The sequence below is a fragment of the Equus asinus genome, chromosome 2, assembly GCF_041296235.1.
Source record: "Equus asinus isolate D_3611 breed Donkey chromosome 2, EquAss-T2T_v2, whole genome shotgun sequence".
NCBI classification, from domain to species: domain Eukaryota; kingdom Metazoa; phylum Chordata; class Mammalia; order Perissodactyla; family Equidae; genus Equus; species Equus asinus.
In genome coordinates this window covers 108,030,535-108,050,001 of record NC_091791.1, presented here as the reverse complement: position 1 = coordinate 108,050,001, position 19,467 = coordinate 108,030,535, and the positions used below count along the sequence as shown (strand labels likewise).

The following is a 19,467-nucleotide window of genomic DNA, read 5'->3' as shown; positions in this document are numbered from 1 at the left end:
CTGCCAGTGGCTCTTAAGTAGGAAATTAGACATATGTGATCTGTTGACCATGTCTCCTTTGTTTTCCTTTATGTTTTTCCACGTGTGCAGAGTAAATTAGGGTTCCAAGAAGTGAATATTTGAAAACTTTGCTGGAACATGTGTGTCAGAGGAGTAAGGTGTACGTGATTGCCTGGACGTCGTTGTGGATCTGGAGTACCTGTTGTTTTATTGTTATAAGATGGATGAAAAGCAATGGTTTGACAAAATAGTCATAGATAAAATGAATACAATAATGTCTCCTGGTGAACTCACAAAATGTAATGAAAAGTTTGCAGTTAGTAAGGCTAATACTTCTTAGGTTAGGACTAATAAGGCTGATTGACCACATACTATCAGAAAATTAACTTTCTTTACTTTAAATAGGGGGCAGGGAGTGGGGCAAACATCACCAAACTCCTCAATATGCACAGGAGCCCTTCATAAGCAAATGCTATTTTAACTTTGATTATCACTTCCCATCACTCTCGTCCGTGTGGCTTTCCCAGGCTGATTCGTGCTTATTCTCTTCCCTTTGCCCTTGCCTAATACTTCTCTGCCTGCAATATAAATCCCTCCCCCAAATTCCTACTCTTCCTTAGGGACCTGACTCAGAACTTGGTTGGGTCTTCTCCAGGCCATCAGTGACTCTCTCCTTGTGACACCAAATAACACTTACCTACTATATTATAAATATTTGTTTACATTTCAGTGAAACTCAAAGGAACTCAAGTAGGAGCTCATATTAAAAACAATCATTATGTCTGATTTTTCCTCCCCCTAATACCTAACACTAGGACTGGAAGATAAAGGCTGATAAATAAATCTTGGCTGAATGAATGATGAATGAATGAATGATGAATGAATGAATGACCTGGGGTCAACCATAGTATCTCTGAAAGATTATTATAATGGCACCAACAAGGAGATAACTGATTTAATTTCACTAGTTTCAGAAAGCCTGGAAGCTTAAGTTTCACGGATACTGATAGTCCTACTGCGTGTTTTAATACAATACAGTATTAACAATTATGTGTCATGTTCCATTAAAGATCAGGATTTTATTCATAACTATATATTTTTTGTAAAGGGTAAATTAATTACAAAGGTGAAAACTATGATGATGCTGAAGAAGTAAGGAAAATCCTAAATAGTTAGAATACTCAAGTCACAGAAAATCTTGCAAATGAAGTCTGAGTATGTGGGTTAGTCAAGAGACTGAGTGCTCAAATCGGCACTTGAGTGAGAAGAGAATTTGAGAAAAAAATCCAATTAAATAGAAACAGTTGAAAAATGGACGTGTGTCTTCACGACAAAATTTCAAACCTCTTTCATAATTATTCATTTTTATCTTAAAAAACATGTTGGTAGTATTCAGTCCCAAATTTCCAAACCTTGTGCTCCTCCTTCGCTGCGATGTTATCATTTGGAAGGGAAATCTGGCCACAAAACTGTTATGTTAAGCACTTTTCCACAGGAACTTATTGCTTTAATAAGTTGGGAGAATGCTCTTGAAGAAAAAAAAATAGTCGTTGAAGATTCATTAGAGGAAGAGAAAAAAACCTACTTGATTCTCCATGGAATTCACAGTTTCCTTGCTGTGGAATGCTGCACATACCCTGAGGTCCTAGCAAGGAGTCAGAGTGAGACAGCCACTCACCAACGGAAAGAGAATTTTATGTTCTCAGGCACAGCACAGAATGATGAAAGTGTGTACACCCGGCAGTACTTCCAATATCCCCGTGGACTGGGGATTCCAAGATAAACAACGCCTCACGCAGGTAAGCACTCAATAAATATTTTTTGAAGGGGTGGATGAACATTAGAAAACACATTAATGCTCTTTGATGACTGTATTTCCCCCGGCGTAGATCAAATTCTTCCCGTGTATGAGCGTATGGGAAATAAATAAAAACCAATTCATATCCAAGAGGATTTGCATATCAGTGGAATCTCCTGTCCTGGAACCTGTTTAGGAGTTCGTGTTTTATTCTATTAGGATTACAGTTTTTAACGAATTCTGAAAGCAGTATGCAACAACACAGCAACAAGCTTTATGGCCTCAATGGAAAGATATGGATCTGTTCTCTGATAAGATTTTTTTTCTAGTTAAACTTACTGGTTAAAACTTATGTTTTAAAAAATGTGTGTAACTGAGAAAGATCAGCTTATGATTAAAAAAAATGCTACTCGTATGAGTCATGTGGGGCGCAATGAAAGGGAAAGGAGGTGATTCACTTTCCCAGCACTGAGCCTTCCTCTGCATTTCCTGGTTTCCCGCCACCTCCCTCCACTGTCCCATAAAACCCCACCCTTATCGAAAGCTGGACAACGCTTGCTATTTAGGCTACAAAGTTCGGACAGTTTAGCATGAGGTTGGTTTAAAGTTTCAGACCAATGTGGTAAGAAAGGGCTAGAACAGGAGAGGGAATGGACTTTTGACATCCAGACTCTCTCTGTGACTAAAACCCAATAACATTCTTAGGTTCAAAGCGATCACCCACTCACGCAACGGTCTCTCTGGATGATTAAAAATGGCCTAAGCAAGTACACGTGGGTTTAAAGGGCCACTCAAAATGACTGAAAAGCAGGCCATCCACAGAGAAGCCATGTCACTTCGTTGACAAATAAGCATGGGCAGAGCAAACGATGGGTTTCCCGGGGGCCCTCAGGCAGGCAGAAAGGAAGCATCCCTGAGTGTGGGAATAATAAGAGAACATAGCATCCTCCCCATTCCTACTATTATATAAATGTTATATTTGTTAGGCTAGCTCCCTCCTTGACCACCCCCCAAGCAGTTCATAGACAATAAAACACCAGGAATCCCAGAAGAGTGGTAAAATGCTGACATGATTTAAGAAGGAAGACTCTGATAAGAAGATAAAAATCTAATAAACAGAGTCTCGAGAACCTTGGTGCGTCTCAGGCGCTTGCCAGTGTAAGCAAAACCCTCCCAAGGAAAACAAAAGGAGCCTTAATCGTAAGGACATTCCACTCACAGACCATCTGAAGGAGAAAGTTAAGGCCATGACCTCTGCAGGCTGCAGTTATGAGCGCTCTGACAAGAAAATATTTGATTTGGTTCAAGAAGCAAAATCAGTCACTGGATTTTTTAATATCTTTTTTCTTCAATAAAAAAATAAAATAACATATTTTGTATGTGCTTGCGAGAGAGTTGTGTGTACACAGTAAATATTTCTCCCACCTATATGGTTTTTCTGTTTAACTTGGTCTTAATTTCTTCTTGGATTTTAATCAACCCCAGGAAAAGGTAGATTCACAGGCCCATTGATTTCTCTTTTTTAATTAACACAAAGCTCCCAAAGGCTAATCTCAAGTTTCACAGATGAATCTGCAAATATGTAAAGACATACATTCTCTACAAGAACCAGAATGAGGGAGTCTACGAGGCCGTGAGTTTATTAACGAAGATTTAGGAAGGACTCAGAGAGTTTATCTGTGTCTTTCAAATCTAGAACAGAGAATTGCATAGAGAAATGCTTAAATGTTGCTTAGACTTCCAGGCTCACTCAAAACAAAACCTATAAAATGGTCGAAATTCCGAACAATTTTGTTGGAACCTTGATAAAACGTGTAATAAGAAGAATTTATGTAGTTATGTGGGCATTTGGTATTTAAAGAAAATAAGTAGAATTGATGAGGAAAACTGCAGATGAGAAGCAGGCTCCAAGGACTGGAATTTGCTTGCCCTTTTGAGAGACATTTGCATTTGTGAAGGAAGGGGGGATGACCTTGTAGGGACCTGAAATTGGCCACCCCAGGATGTGTCTCTTTGGCATCGGGATTGTTTGGGGCCGATTGCTTTCGATAAACTGGGACAGGGAAGGAGGCTCTGGGGAATGAAACTTGCCCTTGTTGGGACACATTTACATTTGTAAGGTAAATCTCTATCTGTAAAAGGTGCCTCCCTCTCTGTACCAGGAAGAAGAAGAGAGATGACCTTGTCCCTAGAAACTCTTAATGGGGAAGGCAAGAACTTAAGTTGGTTGCTGTCTGGCAATCTCATGTAACTGATTTAGGGTGGTGGCTTCTAACCTTTCTAACCTTTACTTAATCCAATTTGATTCTTGTCTAAAAGTCATGGGATCACCCAATGACCAGACCCCACCTGCACTGATACCATTTTAATTTTTTTTCATGTTCTTTCCTTTGTCTTGTAAAGAGATAACTCACATACCCATGCCTTATAAAATTAGCCCTAACCCTCAACTCGGGGCAGCAGCAGCAGCTCTGCCTGCCCATGGGCCCTGTCCCCATGCCAGTGGGGGCAGCAGAAGCTCTGACTGCCCATGGGTCCTGTCCTCATGCTATTCTATTCTCTAAATAAAAGAGCACTACTGCCAGATCTTAAGAGTCTAAGAAATCTTTCTTTTGACTCCTCGGCTCACCGACCCCGCATCAGAATTACAGGAGGAGAAAAGTTCTGTGGAGATTTTGAAGGGCTCTTTCAGTACATTTATGAGCTTCAATGCTTACTGACACTAGTTTGCATGATGATCAGCTTAATTTTAAGATTCATGTCTTTTTTTTCACTGATTCAGAGGAGAACTGCATTTATGCTAAGAACACTAATTAAACTAGTGGTGCCGGGCATCGTTAGTTTATTTTTTTTAATATTTACTTTTTTCTCCCCAAGAGGAAGGAAAATGGGACAGAGGCATAAATGGGCATGATCTGGAAGAAGCTAGAGAAGAAATGAGACTGGGAGGGCAGAAGTCAGAACAAAATAGCCCAGGGTGAAATGAAGTGACTGTAAGGAATGGAAGACAGAAGAACAGGCTGAGGTGCTTGTCTTCCCATCTTCTGGGCAGGTAGACCAGGAAACAAGGCTGGGACAAAGTGCAAGCCCTGAGAATTAGCCTAAGCACGTAGGGCTCAGGAGCTCTTCAAGGCCATTTGAGGATCAAAGGTCCACAGAGACAGGTGATGAGAGGCACTGGTGAGGAAGACAAGCAAGTAAGAGCATAGTCTTGAGGCACGTAGCAGGTGAGAGCAGGATTTGCAACCATTCCCTGTTCTATTTGCTTAGAACCCTGGAGAATGTCTCTTCAGCATATTTTAATTTAGCGTTTTACAGAACTATGAGACTCTGCCAAGAGAAACCGGGGCCAATAGGCTCATGGAATTACTTTCCTATATGGCTAGAACTTTGTTCTTTGAACGAAGCTGTTTTCATAAGAACAAACATATGTAATGCAGGTAATTTTTTTTTCGTGACCATACACATTTCAAAGTGAAGTGCAGATTCAACAATTTTGTAATCAATTTGAGAACATGAGCTAAGAAATTGTTTCTTTTGGGCTTTTGGCATATTTAGTCTATCCATGTTGACCTATTCCAGAAGACCACCCCTTTATCTGGCAACACACAGACATAGCTACAAGAGCCCAGTCTTTAATATCATGCTTTCTTTGAGCATGAAAGTGGAAGGTCAAAATTGTCTATGATAAAATTGTTAGCAGAGTCTACAATTAGAATACAGAAAATTGAATTATATAAAATTAAACAACTCTGAACCTTGACATCAGAAATATGTTCACGTGCTTGTTTTTATTCAGATTTAGATATTATATACTTGGGTTTGCCTGAGCTAATGTTATCCTCTTGGGTAATAAGGTTTAGTTTAAGTAACTATGTAATCACAAATATGCTGTTTGGACAACTGGTTTTCTTTAGAATGTGTACTAAAAGCATGGGTCTGGAGTCACGCAGCCTGGGTTCAAATCTTGGCATCATTGGGTACCAACTGCATGATTTGAGCAAATTGCTTAACCTCTGTGAATATCAATTGCATCATTTATAGAATGGAGTAAAAGTAGTGCTTATCTCAAAGGGTGGTTATGAGGATTAAATTAGTTAGTTTATGTAAAGTATTTAAAACAGTGCCTAGCACATAGTAACAATGACTCATTACTATTTTTTAATTGTAAAAGTAATATGTACATGTCAAAATTTTGTAGGATGCAGCAACGTACTTAAAAAAAAAATTCTTATGCTTGACAACTGGGGAATAATCACTCCTTCCCTACTTATTCTGTGTGTTTGGTTGTTGGATGTTTTTTTACAAAATTGGAATTACAGTGTATGAATGCTTTTATTTATTTATTTCATTCCCTTTCTCATTAAATATCATAGATAGAAAGATAGATAAATAGATAATATTATCTCATAGATGTAATGAAGTTTAGTTAATCAAATCACCTGGATGTCTGGATGCTTTAGAAATATATATCATCATAAATAATGCTGCACTGAACATCTTTGATACAAACTCATTCCTGTTTTTCCTGTATATTTTGGGTGATTAAAAATAAATATTGTTCTACTATGTGAGGGATGCCAAAATAAAAGAGAATGGTCATTAACTGGTTTCAACTTTGAAAGCAGGAACACAGCAGAAGTTGAACTCCTTAAGGTCTCTGTTCAAATTTAGGAAGATCAAGGTATCTATTACTTCTGCCTCATCACTCCCTCAAAAATCAATCCTCTGGATTTCCTGAAATTCACCAAATAAATTACTGAAAACCTAGGTTAGAAAGATTTGTACACATTAACATATGTAAGCTTAATTAAAAACTAATATGAGCAGTTTGATTTGATAACAAAAAATGAAAGATGTAGACATCTCAATTGAATAAACAATGTACAAGTTTGTTTGCAAGCTCCATTTATACAACGTAAAAGTAGCATGAACTAAAATGGATAGAGTCTGCCTCTCAAACAGCCTACTTTGATTTTGGACACACAATGACATTTTCTGCTGTGTCGTATAATGACTTCTGGGCTGAGGTGTGTTCCACACTGTTCAACGTCATGAAGCATCATGAATTATAAAACATTCTATCAGGTCTACTTGAGATTAGGAATATTTATGATATTTAATCTCAGTTTTAAGATTGCAAACCTTTTAATTTAAGACTTCTTCCCAATTCCTAGGATTCAACGTTATTTCTCAAAGGGGGTAGCTCTCATTATAGTTTTAAGGAGGCTGAACACTGAGCATTTCAGACCAATATAAGTGAGTTCTAATTTCCAAAAATCGATAAACATTTATGTATGCATCTTTAGCGGTCATTTAAGTATCAGTCATTTCCTAAGTGTATGTAGTATTCTAAATACAATTTGGGTTTTTTCAAATTCAGGTAGTATGGATTTTGTCTACATAATAATAAAATTGAAAAAAAACCCTTTTTGGTAAAAAGAGAGGTTAAGAATAAAACTCTCAAATATTTGTAAAGACAAAATAAAAAGATGACACACAATAGTAGATATGCACAATAGAATGTTTGATGGATCATCCCTTTTCTTGAGTTTAGAACAAATATATTTTGTAACCACAATGTGCTCTTATTATCATTTTAAAGAAACACTTATTATTACTTGGCAATCTTTGAATATCAAGAAATGCCCTGGAAAGGGAAATTTATCAAATGGGCATGAAAAAGTAAGGATTTTTCAAACACTATTCAAATGGTTCTTTTTGATTTATTGTTCACTTTTCTAGAGCAATGTGAGACAAGATGTAGATACTGTTCTATTTTATTTCCAAAGTAAAGATTGCTTATTCAGACATGTTAAAAATTGCCAAAAAATTCTATAGTCTTTTCCTTATTTTAACTTCTAAATATTTCATCTCTTAGAAAACGACAAAAGTTAAACATTTGGTTATTCACTTCATAGCATAACAAACATAAGCATATATATATAATTTAGATAAAATTATGCATAAACTTGTAAACACGAAACAGAATCATGTCATACATATTATTTTGTAATTTGTTCTTAAAAATTATCATTATATTAAAAACTTTTCCTTTTCAATATCAACAATTTTAATTTTTTATTAGTGTTTGTATTTAGCAGTGAATGGGGACTTTGTTTTTACATCTTGCTATGATAACTGGTTGAAAACAAAAATTTCAGTGAAATAATTTGGGGGTTCTTTGGAGGAATTTTGATTTCAGAGGGAGGCTAAATGATTGTGTAGTTGGATTAATGATATTCTTTGAATTGTGTTCTATGGAGGTAAGAAAAACTTACCCAATAATTTCCAATCAAGGATTATTTGTTGGTCTGCCTGATTCCACAACTGCCTATTTTTCTTTGACAAAAAACAGATCGAAAGATTATAATTGCCATGAAGATTGTCTAGAAGGAATTACTTAAGACTGCAGAAGACAAACTCTTGAGAAATCAATTTGGACAGAATCTGAGAGAAAGATGGGTCACCTCAGTTATGTATGTCTCTTCTACCCTGAGCAGACTGAACACATTTCTCAGGCTGCTGTCCAAATGATGTGTGGCCTGCAGTGTGGAAGAAATGGCTCGAAAGTAATGGTCCTTATTCTAGGGGAAGCTGAAGGCCCTTATCCCATTTGCTGGATCTCCTTATTTCTTCCTCTCACCATATCCCAAGGACCCAGCCTTCTCTAATTGCACTATGATCTCATGATTCACCATCATTTGCAAGCAGAGCAAGCCCCCGGGACAGAACCTGCCATCATAACTTGTTGCCATTTTTCCCTTCAAAAGTGGTGATGCCTTTGTGACTGTTAAACAATTAATCAAAATTCTCCTCTTTTCCTTTTCTTCCCAAAGAGTTTCCAGGTACTGCTCTGTGAAAAATTGAGACATGCATTTGCTTTTTTTGCTGATAGCCAGTGAGAAGATATAGGCCTTGAGGTAGAGATAAGGAAGAAAAGAAAACTCCTTTGCTCAGTGGAAAAATGGAAGGGGAAAGGGGAAAATGACGTGATTTCAAAATACATCTAAAGACAGAATATACCAGAATCCAGGTAAACAATAAGATTGATCTATATAAAACATCTGATGCCAAAGACATTTACCCAAATTTTCATGCACTGTGTAAAGTCTCTACATCAGAATTTTATGAAAAAGAAATTTGCATTAACGCCTTCCTTTCTCTCCACATCGCACACATAGAATTCTATAAACCAATTTATTCCTTTACTTCCTTCTCCTCTGTCTCCACCTTCTAAGTGTGTATTCTTAGACCAGGAAGAAGTCAGAGCCAGTTATTGTACACAAATCATCTCCTGGCTGAAGTTTTTGGTGGCAGCCAAGAGAGGAGAAGGGAAAAAAATTAGAAAAATTTCAATTTCAGGACCATTATTATTTTCATTAATCATAAGAGGCGCTGTCACCCCTGTCCTTATTCTTTCGAAGGAGATCTATTATACGGTCCATTTAGTCCGAGCCATATTACCTCATATGTTTTCCTGGCTGACCAAATAAGACTTAAGAGATAAAACAATTTACTGTTCATTATGATCCGTGTCACTGGAATCAATCTATTAACCTACATTAACTGGATATGTGACGATATCTCACATACACGCTTCCTCAGTTTAAAGAAAAGGCGAGAAAATGGGGAGGGGGCAGAGAGAGTGAGGGAAAAGGAGAGGGAAGGAAATCAGGGCCCATAAAGTGCAGCAGACGTATAATTTGCCAAGCGAATACAACTTCATTTTCCAGTGCCCACTGCTGCGCCCTCCACATCTTCACGCAGCCCCTGACCTGTAAAGAAGTCTAACAAATTGGCTTCTATTGTGGAGCCAAAAGGTGCCATCAAAGAAGGGACGGTTCGCTGGTCCTAAAGTATGATGGGAAATCTCAGGCTGGAATAAAGAGCTGCCGTTTTATGAAGTTAACCCATTAAGGTTAAAAGCAAGCAAGAAGCCGTGGCCGGTGGGGCAGCAGCACCAGAAAGAGCCTTCTTGTTCAAACACAGGAAAGGCAGCACGAGGTGAAGCAAGGGCCACACAAAGGTAAAATAAAAATCAGCATCATCTTCCTATTTTCAGCAATAAAAATTCCCCTGCTGTGTCTCCGGACAGCCCCTCTGTTTCATTCTCGCTCCCTTTCCGTAGAGGAAGGGTCATAAGCATCTCAAGGGAAGGAAATGAATCAATGGGTGGTTTTAATGCACCCCTGCGTGAAAATGTAACTTTAGACGGTAGAGCAGTTAAGGTGGCAGGTACATCGCTAGAATGTGGCTCTGTCATCCTGTTTATCCTACATTTGTAACCACTTGTTAAGAGCTTGTCTGGGCGTTGGCTTGTGTGGTGTAAATTTCCTTCGGAGACTCCAGAGCCCAATGCAAGGCTGCCCAGCCCACAGGCAGACCCCTCCATACACGGTGCACTAATCCAGACCATCCAAGTTGTCAAGGAGTTGAGCATTGTTAACTCACAGCCGGAGCAGCTTGTGCATGGTGTGGGTGAGCCACCACCTGTTTCCCTTGCAGGATGGAGGGAAAAAACTTCAGACTGTATATATTTCCCTTTCATGGGTGATTGGGCCCACTAATTACCATAGGAACCTGAGGGATAGAAATACAAAACTCTGTTCTTCATTCAACTTTCTTAGTCCCAGGAAGAAGGAAAACATCGGTGATCACTGGCTGCTTTCTAGCGGGTATAATTGGTGTAGGAAAACTTCCCCGGGTGGGGCTGTGGGTGAGGGGTGGGGAGAAGGGATGCATTTCTTGGCAGCTGCACCTGAGTTATTGCTTACTGACATATCCTGTTCTGGAGAACAGGAAATGAAAGGCAGTTGGAATTATTGGTAAGCCATGTCATTCCTAACTAGTAAAAGGCTGGGATCACACACACATTATTCACAAATATAAAAGTGCTGAAGAAGTATCCAGTTATTTTGCATGCTGGTGACATCATTATACCTCTTCATGGGTTTTCATGGGTGTATTCCTGGGTCACCTCAGTAAAATTATACTCCTTTTGGTCCATATCAACAGAACTGTTTTTAAAAAGACCTCGAGGGATCTCTTCTGCTTGAAGATACACATTCAGCTCCTTCTTCCTTTCTCCAAAGTACCCACAGAAAAAAAAGTAAATGAAGCTAGCAGCGGAAACATCTTTGTACCCTTCGTTTCTCCACAAGGTTGTTGAGATGAGAAAAGACAGTTGGAGCAGTATTTCAACACAAATGAAACTTCCCGTTTGCAAACTTTTAAATCACTTAAAACATTTTATGTCAAAGTTTGGAGTGTTTTTCTTCATTCTCTTCATTTTCTCTCTCTCTTTATTTTCCCAGCACCAAAAGTAGGGAATATATCCTTTACTCTCTGTACTTGCAATGCTAGTGAGAGAGAGCGAGCAGGCCCTCCACCAGTGTTTATGGAATGAAGGGGAATTGTTAAGTCCTTCCAGAAATGAGTGGAGGGAGAAGTGAGTGCTGTGCCCTCCTCATGGGGTACGACTTGATTCTGATAACCATCTGCATTTTGTTTGGAGCTCTTCTCGTGGAATTTCCCTCACTCCTTTTCCTTCAAGTACCTTTCCCTTGGAGTCAGTATGTATTAAGACCTTTAGCAGGTGTGCTCCAATGAAAAGGTGAAGACTGAGGCATTAGGGCCACTTGGATGTTGTGTCCATCAGAGGGGAGTCCATAGTCATGAGAGTATTTTAAGTAATTTCAATCTTTTCTTGTTGTGGGCTTATTATACTGAGAAAAAGCAAGATCAGTAAATTAAATTGAATTAAATGTATTCATTCATTCAACATATATGTATTGAGCACCTGCCTTATGACATGTTCCAGGCAGAAAAGGTATGATAGTGAATAAGACAAAGCCCTGCCTTCCCAGAGCTTTTATTCCAGTGGGGTAAGGCCATGATAACAAATGAATAAGTACACAGTAAGCCAGATGGTGATAAGGGAGCTATGGAAGAAAATAAAGCAGGGGAAGCAGGATACGGAACATCACTGTATACGTAGGGGCGAGGGAGGGATACAGTGTATACTGATTTCTCTTACAGATATCTATTGCTGCACAATGAAACACCATAAAACCTATTGGCTGAAAAACATGTTTCACTTCTCGTGATTCTGTAGCTTGACTGGACTCAGCTGGGTAGTTCTCGACTGGGATCTTCATGAAGTTACAGTCATTTGGCAACCAGAACTGGAGTCATCTGAAGAATTGGATGGGCTGCGTGTTCAAGAGAGCTACTTTACTCACATTACTGGGCCAACAGGTAGAGTCTGGCTGGGCGTCACTTTGCCCCACATGACATATCCATGTGGCTATCCTGGGCTTCCTCACAGCATAGTGAGCTCAGATAGTCAGCCTTCTCAAGTGTTGGCCAGCTCCCCCTAGAGCCAGTATTACAAGAAATCCAAATGAAAATGGCAAGGTTTCTTATGACCTCACCTTAAAAGTCATGAAGCCTCACTTCTCCCAAGTTTTGTTGGTCAAAAGCAAGTCCCAGTGCCCCTCAGATAAAAAGGGCAGAATAACAGAAGATTTGGTTCCCTGGGGGGGCATCTTTGGAAACTGGCTGCCACAATTGATAAAGGGATGGCTTCACAGATAAAGTGATATTTGAGCAGAGCTCTAGGGGAAGTGAGGGAGTAAGCCATGTGACATCTGTAGGAAGAGATTTCCATGCAGGGTGAACAGCATGTACAGAATCCTGAGGCAGGAGTAACCGTGATGCATTTGAGGAAAGCCGGGAGGCCAGAGTGGCTGGAGTAAAATAAAGTTTAGTGGTGAGAATTAGGAATTAAGTTAGAAAGGGAGTGAAGGGGACAGAAAATGGACAACCTTAGAGACCACGGTACGGACTTTGGATTTTATTTTTAGTTATATGAGAAGCCAATTGATGATTTTAAGCAAAAGAACGGTATGATCAGTTTCATGCCCCAAGGAACTATTCATTTATGCACACTTCTAATTGAGGACTTGAACAACCAGTTTGTTAAAAGCATCGTGGGGTAATCAAATGAAAGCAGGATGGATAACCAAGGGCCTGGGTCTCGGTTGTAGGCTCATCAAAAACATATCTTCTGAAAATGGTCTAACTTTTCCTGGCTTTAGCTTCTCCTTCCGTAAAATGAGGGGCTGGGCCAGATATGTGATTTCAAAGAGAGCTCAATAGCCTGTCCCATGGGTGAGAGGGGAGGGTCCCATTGATTCTCCTTGGCATTGTTTTATTGGGCTTCATATATTGAACTTCCACATAAGGTTTTGTTTGAGGAGAGATGTTTGTCATTAAAATACATTTGAAAATCCACTGGACTAGGTGAACTCTAAATTCCTTTCAGCTTGAAACTTCTGTGAGTCTGTTACTAAGCACCCAGATACGGGTACATTGAACAGAAGATAAAATGCATATAAAAACGTGTGTGTGGGGTGGGGCGGCTTGACTCCTATTCACAAGTAGAAGCAATAAAGTTCCCCTTGGAGCCCCCAGGCTGGCTTACTGCAGGACACACTCCCTCTGTGTGTTCTTACTTCTCATCGTGAGGGGAAGAAATGGAGAAGAAAGGTTGGCAAGTGGAAGGGAAAAGATAAAATGCTAGTGGAATCAAGACCAATCCTTAATTTTTGGAAGTTGGGAAAACTGCACCTTGGGGGCTTTCAAGCAGTTTCTGTCTTCTAGGTGGAGACTGGAATTTGCCTCTCAGACCAACCCTCTTTATAATGGGAGGGGCCCCTTTGGTGAGACCTTTTAACGAACCTTTTGTTCCCTGGGGAAGCTTCCGTGCTTCAAAGCTGGTTAGTAGTGAACATCGAAGGGTTTGATAAAGTTGTGTCCCAGCAGAAACCCAAGTGGTTCACCATTTCCATTCATAGTTGTCGCGTCCACAGTGTGGTACTTCCCATACTCTCAGAGCTTCATTAAAGTGCTTGTAAAAGTCTAACCGAGTCTCAAAGGCGATGTGAGAAATTAGGGAAACCAGTATACGTGCCTTCCAAGAGACCAAAGAGAAGACCAACTGTGCCCAGGGAACTCTGCTCTCAGAAGGGTCATTAGTAGAGTGTAAGCTCCAGGAGACAAAGAGTTGCCATGTTCACAGTTGCATCCTTAGCCCTAGCAGGTCTCAGAGAGCATGCACTGACTGCCTGCGTACAGAAGCTGGGAGAGTGGTGGCAAGAATTGGAGGGTGGAATGGACTTGTCACAGGGCATGGTAAGGCAGTCACAAGGGAGCCTGCAGAAGGAGCTAGGGACAAGTGGAGGGGAGTTAATGTCCAGAAATTATGCAGGTGGGTTTTACAATAAAATATTCTGCAAAAAGGGAGGGCGACCTTATTCTGTAGTTATGGGATAATAGAACCAATGATACATTTATTACAGGAGATCGAGGAAAGATTCAATCTTGGATGCAAAGCTATAAAAACACCCAGCCAACAGAACTCCAAATGGACAATTTAATCACTCTTAGATTCTAGTACTACATAGCATGTTCTAGTTTGGGAGATAGACAAGCTCTAGAAATGATATCTTACTGCTGTATCTCCCTCATGCGTTGACATTTTCTTTGTATCCCATCAATGATTCTCTTGCATTAAAGTGAACCCCATTCTTCAAATGAAATCCTTTATTGATGGAGAAAACAACTCTTCCTCTTGCTTCTCTTTTCTCTGCTCTTCTTCCTTCTTCCCCCTCCTACTAAAATCCTTCATAGACTCACACACAATAATTAAATAATAATTTGGGAGTCTGTAAGGGAAAAAGATTACTTGGTGTCTTAGCTCAATACCGGGGATGTAGTAATCACGTAATATATGAAAATTGTTATTTTTGCCATTATCGTTCTTGCTATTATTATTATTAATATTAATATGTCTCCCTCTAGTCCAAAGTCTAGGTCAGCACTATCCAGTAGAACTTTCTGCAATGATGGAAATGTTCTATATCTGTGGTGTCTCTTATGTGGCCATTAGATACCTGTGGCTATCGAGTACTTAAAATGTGGCTAGTTCAAATAAGGAACAAAGTTTTTAATTGTATTTAATTTAAATGAATTTACATCAGAACAACCACAGGATAGTATAAGTCTAGACTCAATTTTCTGGAGTGAGTTGGGCCATCTTATTCTTTAAACCTGTAGTTTTAGAACTCTCATCAGAACACCTGGAAGATTTGTTAGGCTCCAATCCTAGATTTGCTGACTGTGTGTCACGGGTATGGCCTGAGAATTTGCATTTTAACAGGTAATGCTGATGTTGCTGGCCCAGGGACCAGACTTTGAGAACCACTGCTTTGGAGCCATCCATGGTTCTCAATTCTAGATGAACATGGAAATCACATGTGGGATTGATGCCCAGGCTATGCCTCAGAAAAACTAAACCAGAATTTTTAAAGCTCTAAGTCATTTCTTTATATAGCCAAGAATTCAATACAATTCTTAAATCAGGGAGCATGTGAAATTAGGCGAGTGCTTCTCAAACTGTAACGTGCTTATGAATCACCTGGAGAGCTTGAGAAAAAGCAGATATTGATTTACCAGGTCTGGGACGAGACCCAGGATTCAGCATTTCTAACAAGTTCCCGGATTATGTTGACGCAGCTCGTCCAACGCCCACACTTTGAGGAGGAAGGGGTTAGACGGTCTTTGCGGTTGCTTCGAATCTTTAAATTCTGCAATTCTAGAACTGGGCAGGAAATCAGACTCCTGGCCTGCTCACCAGAGTCTAGTGCTGCTGGAGGGAGAATGAGAATGCAGCAGAGTGATGACAAGACTGGCGAGCCCTGGAAGGAGGAAAGACAAGTGGCTCACTCAAGGCAGCTGGGTCCTCGCTGTGAGGCTGCCAACTGTAAATTATGCAGTTGAGCTCCTTCCTCAGACTAGGAGGGGGGCAGGCAGAATCAGACTATTGCTATCAATATCCTATAAGGCCCCACGTAGAGTTCAAAGTCTATAAAATAGCACCACTGATTCCCTGCCACAGGAGAGGGAGCTGGAGCCCGGACCCGGCCACGGTTAAACAGGGCAGCTCCAGGCTCAGAACTGTCAAGTTGTCCAGTGTTGGAATCCCTTAAATTAAGAAAGCAAACCAAACATTGAAGGCTCTATTACACGATTGGATAATAACCAAGGGGCAGTACAGTACTTGTAATGTCAAATAAAAAGAACGCTTAATGTTTCTTTTGCTCATTTCAGGTCAAAGGTGAGTTACAATTGAGGCTTCAGAGTTAAGCAGTTAGATAGTGAGGTAAAGAGGATAAAAGAGAATGTGGCAATCCACCAAGGAGGGGCCCAGGAAAGACGTCGCAGCGTGGAAGTTCTTTTCATGAGCCTTGGGGTGTTTTATTTCAGGAGAGGGGAGGAAGATAAAAATAATTGAGAATTCAAAATCCTATCAAAACTATTCCTTTGCAAAGCTATATTTTCTTTCCAAAGTGCTTGCTAGTGGTGCCCTCCAATCACATCCTCAGACAAAAAAGAAAAAAGTTTATTTCCATACAATTGTAGTCCATTACTATGATTGGAAATATAATTCATAATGATGATTGCCTGGTGGTCCATGTAACTGGTTTTCATTCTACCAAAAGAAGAAGATGACGAAGAAGAGAAAATTAAGGAAAACCATCCAAAGCAAGCAGCTTATCTAAATTTCAGGTAGATTACCAGTTAGGCTGCCCAGGAGCTATTACAAACAGGTATTCAACGGGGTTTCAGATAACCCAAAGTGAATTTCTCTGAACGTGTTCATTTATAAAAACCTTTTAATTCCCTCTTCTCTGTCTCTGTCTCTCTCTTTCTCTCTCTCTCTCTCATACACGCACACACATACACAGACACAAACACACAGTCACCTACAGAGCTGATATTATAATAACCCACCATGCCAGAGAGAGGGAAAAATGTACAGGAATGCAAAGAGCGTTTTAAAGATAGAACTCAACTAGGTTTTTCAGCAACCTTGTTTTCCGCTGAATTTGGAATTTCAGATGAGAACATTTCTCTCTTGTCTCCAGTAAAAATGACTCTATTTGTTCTTTTTCAGGGACCCCGCCCCCCCAAGGGTCCTGTCCCAGAATGAAATGAATAATGATGCTTTATTTTTCATAGTACCTTTTTCCCAAGAAGTTCACAATGCTTTAGAAAACTGATCTCATAAATCTTTAAAACACCCTTGAGAGGTGGAAAGCAACAGTCTCACCTCCATTTTACAGGTGAGGAAACTGAGGTGTAGTGAGTGAGCTTTTAATGATGGAGCTTGAAAATAGCTGATCTTATCTTTCCTAAATCAGTCCGCTGAGTGCAGGCATGCCTTCCTTATTAAGGCGTCTTTGATACCAATATCCATAGGCATAGAGTACTCATTTGAAGATTCCAGAAAATGTCTCCACTTTCCTTTTTTTGTTAGTGCATTATACTAGTGACAACTAAATTATCTAAATAGTTGCCAATGATGCAGATTGCATTAAATAAATGCATATGAATGTGTGCACATTGATGCTGGTTCCATATGTATAAGGAACATTGTCTTGGGTCCTGGAATTTACCTGAACCCATTTTTAGTGTGTTTTGAAAGACAAGAGCCTACTGAAATCTGTTGGCCTCTAGACTGAGCTGAATTTCCTCCTTACGGAGGTCTCTCCTTTGATACCTACACAAAACAAGTTGCAGATGTTAGGATATTCAGGGCCATAAGTGATGCAATTGAGACCTCAGTGACTAATCGGGGGCTCTCTGTCCTTACATTTGTCACCCTTTCCTTCAAACTCCAGCTCCTGCAGCATTCGAATTCTCACTCAAGAAAGGTTCAAGGCTCCCTGAGAAGCAGGCTCTCTCAGCAGGAATATCACAGGCACATTCCTTGACATTAGCGCCCCTCCGCCTTTGGTTCCAGCCTTTTACAAAGCAGAGAACGTAACGCTTAGACTTGGACATCTTGTGGTTAGGCTTAAAGCATGGTGATTGTCTTGAACAGTAATATAAATGATTAACTTATGACTCTCCATGAGTCAACCCATTCAACCTCTTAAAGCAATGTAATTAATGATACCCTTCTTATTGCTGGAGGGAAGAAGAACCAAGCTCCTGGTGGCTTACTTGTCAGGAGACAGGTAGCTCAGGATGCCTTAGGCTAGTGACACCACAGATCATTAGGAAGAATTTGAAGGACACTGGATAAATAGAGGTGAATTCAAGGGGTATAGATTCCTCAGATGATTGAGTATTTAAAGAGTCATCTTATCTCCCATGTCTAGTACTTAAACAGTGAGAAGATGCCCACTCAATCAGCCAGAAAATATTCTTTATTCCTTCCTGAATCTTTTTGCCCCTTTTGACCAGTTGGATACCATCTAATCAATATCAACCTCATTTTTATACAGTTTGTTAGAGTTAAAAATCTCTGCCCTATACAGAGAAAGGAGATTGCCAATACGCTTCTCTCTCAGTTTGGGGGTCTCTGAACTCAAGGTGAACGCTTGTGGCTCAGGAGCTCACCACTTCACAAGGAAACCACTGCACTTCAACTGCTGGAAAATTCTTTCTTATTTGGACACCAAATCTCCTTCTCTGTCACTTCTACTCATTTGTCCCAGTTTAGTCTTCTAATCAATATAAGTCTCTTCTCTCTTTCAAGTATTTAAAAGCAGACATGACGCCTCCCCAGCATCTCTTTTCAAATGTTTCAACTGCCATCCCTTTATTACTTCTTTTTGAGTCAGTTCTATGGTATGTTAAGCATTAATATAAGGAAAATAAAGGGCAGTCCTTTTTAATTAAATATAGAGTTAACTCACCAACTTAGACTCACACACTATTCCTCAGGAAGATCACAGAGGAATAACATGGCTATTGGAAAAGGACATCTAAGCTCTTTAAAGCTAAGGAAGATGAAAGGCATATTTCCAGCAGGGTAGGGGCTAGAGATGGCACAAGCTTAAAAGCACATGGGGTAACTGAGGCTGAATTTAGACAACACTGGAGAATAAAACGATTGGGAAAAAAAGGATAATTATGTCTTGCAATGATTACTCTGGCTCTGAAGCAAAATTAGCATAGTCCTTTCTAATTTAAATGTGTTGAAAGTGGCTGAGCATGACAGCAGAAAATTACAAGGTTTACAACACGGGCTTTGGTTAAAGTGATGGCAATCGGATTATTGTAGCTTTTTTCGGTTGATAGCAATGATTGTAAAGTTACCTATAAATACTGTTTAATGCTAGATGAGGTTTACTTTGCTGACAAGTACAGAGTCATTCCGTACTTTAGGGAGGCTGTGTGCATTTTGTTTTTACTTAGTTTAATTTTGGCTAGTTTTAAATTATCACTCATAGGTTCAATTACATTTTAGTGCCAGACAATTGTTCATTTCTTCCCTCCCTCCTTCTCTCCCTCTCTTCCTTCCTTCATTCTCCTTCTTTCCTCCCTTCCTTCCCTCTTTCCTTTTTTTCTTCTTTCCAAGAGGAAAGTGAGGAATTCTTAGAGATGGGGTTTGAGAAAAGGACTTCTTTCAACTTTACCCACTTTCCCATAGTAGGAATCTTATTCCAGTGTCTCAATTCCCAATTCAACTACAGCTTCATTTCCAATCAAACGTTCACTGAGCTGCATCACCATCTTTATTTCACTCTCCAGCATCATTGTCTTAACGGTTGTGTCTGTAACAATGAGCCTTTTCATTACTTGGTGCTTTC

The 19,467-nt window shown here is 39.8% G+C and overlaps 1 long non-coding RNA gene across 1 annotated transcript; it reads left to right on the top strand.

The window, feature by feature from the left end:
• Positions 1–1,439: 1,439 nt before the first annotated feature.
• Positions 1,440–11,057, top strand: LOC106831999 (uncharacterized). Its single transcript, XR_006522061.2, has 4 exons — positions 1,440–1,799; positions 8,638–8,834; positions 9,535–9,827; positions 10,817–11,057. It is a non-coding gene; the product is annotated as an uncharacterized lncRNA (long non-coding RNA).
• The last annotated feature ends 8,410 nt before the right edge of the window (positions 11,058–19,467 follow it).